Genomic DNA, 4,405 nt, shown 5'->3' on the forward strand with positions numbered 1-4,405 from the left:
AGTGTGAGAACTCGTAAATTCCCTAATAATTTTCCTAGGGTTTTTCCCCTTTAATGACATGTTTTCTGCATTTTCTGGCTTAGGAAAATTTTCCTGGTGAATTTTATGAGTAATTATAGTTTTTGGATGATTTTTCTTGTATTGGAGAGTTTTTGAAAAATTAAGGATAAATAACGGACGTGGGACCCGCTAGTACGAAAAGTTCGGAAAAATTCGACCAATTAGGTTAAGTTTCGGATACTGTGTGAAATTTATCGGGTGTTAAGAGATAAGTAGAGGTTGAGATGTGATTGATGTGAGAGGGAGAGAAAGGATAGAGATGCATTTATGGAAGTGACAAGTGTCACCTTGTGAGTGGATGTAACTTTTGACTTACTATTCTATGTTTTACCATTTGATTAAACATCTCAAAATTTACCAAAATTTGCTTCATTTTCAAGCTCTTGTGGCCGGCCAACCTTAAGGAAGAAAGGAAGAAAACCTCTTCAACTTCTTGATTTCCTCTTACTCCAATCCAATAACTCAACCATCTAAACTTGTTTCTACTCTATAAAATCTTTCCATTTGGTGATAGTAAGTGGTTTGGTGAAGTGTTTAGGGAAGCTAAGGTGACAAGCAACTCTTCCTCTCTTGTTTACTAGGTGAGTGGTGATTGAACTTTCTCCTTCACTTAATGAAACTTAATTTGTGCCTAGTGGTGGCTAAAGTGTTGAATTTTGTGGTTTATTTCTTACCTTTGGATGAATTGATGAAGTTTTCAATTTATTGGTGATTTTTCTGGTTTAATGTGATCATGATGTTGTGGCTATCTATGATGGTTGGAAATGATGGTTAATGACTCTAGTAGGTGTACATGATTGGTATTTGCAAGCAATTTTGGGTTTGGAAGGAAATGTGGAAAGTTAGGGTTTCATAACCCTCATTTCTATCCGGTTTTGTATCTCATGGTTAGAGCCCGAATTGGCCTTGGCTTAAAACATGAAAGTTGTAGGTATTGACATGTTAGAGGTTCCTGTAAAATTTTAGGGCAATCGGAGTAGTGTAGAATGAGAAAAGTCGAAATTACTAGTGCTGTTCTGGATTCATCCGAATGTAAGAACTGTGTCTGAAATTGGTTGTTTTTGGCTGAAATTGCTTTGGATTTGGTTGTTGAGGTCTTCTGATGAAATGTAGCTTGATGTCCTAGCTACCATATGCCTTTGGAATTTCTGAATTTGGACCTGTATAGACTGAGTTGTACTGATTACAGCAGAATGTAGTTTGTGAACCTGTTATTGTGGTTCTGATTTAGTATCTTGCATATTTGACTAGTTGTGCTAGGAATTGGACTGAGTGACCTTCTACATTGTTGTATCCCTGTTTCTTAGCTTCGAAACGGTGGATCTTACACCCTAATCTGATAACCGTAGTGTCTTTGGTGCTATTCCCGCAAAATGAGGTCAAACATTGTTTTTATCAGGGTTAAAGCTAATGCTATTTCCTGATTTTCTGGTTACCTATGATGCTTGTATATGCTTATGAAACCCTGTTGGGGTTGTGATTGGCATTGCTTTATGACTCGTTATCGAGTCTCATTGTACTTATTTGCGTGTTCTAGGGCGTGACGGTGGTTCACGACGTACTTTTGACGACGGTGCATGAAACATCACCTACTTGATTGGTGAGTGTACTACTCACATGAATGTTTACAATGTGGCTTTGATATATGTGATTGTGATGCCGTGAAGGCTTACTTGGCCATTAGAATTGGTTAAGGTGAGGGTGTACTTGACCGCCCTCACCCCTTTTGATACTGTTAATGACTGTTTACCGTTTCACTGTAATACTGAACTTGATATATGAGTTATTGAATTCCATTTCATGGAACCTGATTTGGTGTCGTTTGGGCGAGTATCCAACGGCTTTACTGTATTACTGAGCTCAACCCCATTGGTAGTCAATTGAATCGAGCCGGCGAGGGCTTGGTTGTGAAAATTGACATGCCACGGGGACTGTACTGGGGAATCTTGTAGTAACGAGACTCTTGATTCCGATATACTCGAATATTACCAAAACTACTGTTTGGAGTGCGGGCCCGGTTGGGGTATGTTGGGTGGAAGGAATGGAAGTTAAGTGAGGTGTACGGTTGGTTACTCTTAAGCATTGACGGAGGGTCAATGAGGTTGGATCAAGAATGCAAGCGTGGAAATGGGCTCTTGAGAGCCCTCGGTATCCTTTTACCGATTTGTTTTGCTTCTTATTTACATACTTGAAATGAACGGTTATGCTTATGTGATCTTAGCTGGTTATGTAGTATTAACTCACTGGGCGTAAGCTCACTCCATTCCATTTGTTTTCCTTACAGGAAAATGATCACTTTTGGAAAGATCATACTTGTTGGTTGCCAAATTGAGCTCATGTACATGTATATTTTGAATAGCTCTTTGAATGAAACCCTAATGTGTATTAGGTTCATCTTCTTTTGATTGGCAAACCGAACATGTATATTTATGATGAATAGTTTTGGCATGGCCATTTAGTTGTAAATGTTGAATTTCAATGTACATATATGTTTGGTTGATGTTTGGTTGGATTTCGGATCAATACGCATTTCAAACGGAAAAGGAAAAATTTTGGCGGGAATGAACAGGGCCAAATCCGGCCAGGAATCCGGCCAGAAAATGGCCGGATTGAGGGCCGGATTGCCCTGTGAAAAATTGGACCCGGCCAGTTGCTCTCTAGCCGGTATCCGGCCAGACAATCCGGCCGGATTGCGAAGGGAAATTGAATTTTCAGGTTTGCTCACTGGCCAGTATCCGGACAGGAATCCGGCCGGAAATCCGGCCAGATTCCGGCCGGATTCTGACGTGGCCGGTACTGTTCATCATCGGCTTCGATTTTTTGTTTTTTTTTTATTTTGTGATTTTGACTTGTTTGCGCGCGTTGGTATGTTCCGGAACGTATTAGATCGACGTAAACTGATCCGTTAGTCCTGGCGTGAGTTGGACAGGCAGTCCGCTAACCCCTTTGGTTCGCCTTAGGGGAAGGTGGGGCTGTCACATTGTCGTAGTGATTGAGGCAAGAAATGAAGAAAGTTTCCTTTAAAACCGTAAAATTTCAGATTTCTGGAAAATTGTAGTTAAGTTCTGTCCGGTTCCAGCTCGTGATGTTAGAGGCTGAATTAGGCTTAGCATAAAATATGAAAGTTGTAGAGAATGATGTTTTATATTGCCTACAAAATTTCAGCCCAATTGGAGCAACGTAACCTGTGAAAAGACCAAAATACCCTCACTGCCCAAGGATGCATCCAGTGATCCGTTTTAGACAGTTCATCCAATTCACCGTATCTATTCACTGTGATCCGTGCTGATTTAGCGATTTTCCAAAACATGAAAGTTTTAGTACTCTGTCTTATCTTTTCAACGCCTCCAAGAACGCCTTAAACGGACTTTGGTAGCCTGAGATATGGCCATTTAAATGTAGTACGGTTAACTAGCCGATTAGTAGGAAGTTGGTTCTGTGAATTGGGAATTTGACTAGGTTACACTAGAATTTGGACTAAGTGGTCTACATCAAAATTTTAGCCCTATGTCTTATCTTCGAAATGGTATAAATTTTATCCCAATCCGATAAGCATAGCTTCAGATATGTCCGTTACGTAAAACACGTCAAATCTGTCTTTTGTTAAATTTCATTTCCGCACTTGTTATTAGCTTAATTTTTGTCCTTGTATTGTCTTGAGCCTTTTGAACGACTACTGAAATGAATTGGTGTTGTGGGTAACTTTGGGTTTGATTGAGGGAAAAAAAATAAAGCCATAAATGGCTGGAAATAGGAAAATACAAAGGGCATGATGCCCAAATTTACGCTCAAGGACTAGAAAACTATACTTGCGACTTGAGTAAAGTTGGTAAATGAATATCACTTGAACCATCTAGGATATTTGCATCTTCTTTTACCGAGGTATATAAGTAAGGACTTGGCCGAACTCATACCCTTGAGAAATAAAATAATGACTGCTCGAAGTACGTTTTCTTTGTCACTTCGACGTAAATGAAGATTTCAAAGTTTTACGAGCAAGCATAAGTTTTACAAATATTTTACTCGTAGCCTTTGGTTTAAATATACTCTTTTCACTTCCAAAACTATACTTATACTTTGTACTAGTAGTTATTCGGATTTTCTTTGGTTCACTTAAACTTTGGAGGGGTTTAACTGTAATATTTTCTCTTGGCTATTATTAGGGTTTCTTGGCGATTGAGAGTATTATCCGGGAGGATACTTTGGACATTATTTTGCTTAAATAGGTGAGTGTTCTATATACGTTTTGTTTTTATGACTATGTGGATTGTTGTGACTATGTGATTATTTGTGAATATTTGATTAAATGTTAATTGTTTTCTATGATTTCTAAAATGAACTTTTG

The sequence above is a fragment of the Coffea arabica genome, chromosome 6c (genome assembly GCF_036785885.1).
Source record: "Coffea arabica cultivar ET-39 chromosome 6c, Coffea Arabica ET-39 HiFi, whole genome shotgun sequence".
In the NCBI taxonomy this organism is placed as follows: domain Eukaryota; kingdom Viridiplantae; phylum Streptophyta; class Magnoliopsida; order Gentianales; family Rubiaceae; genus Coffea; species Coffea arabica.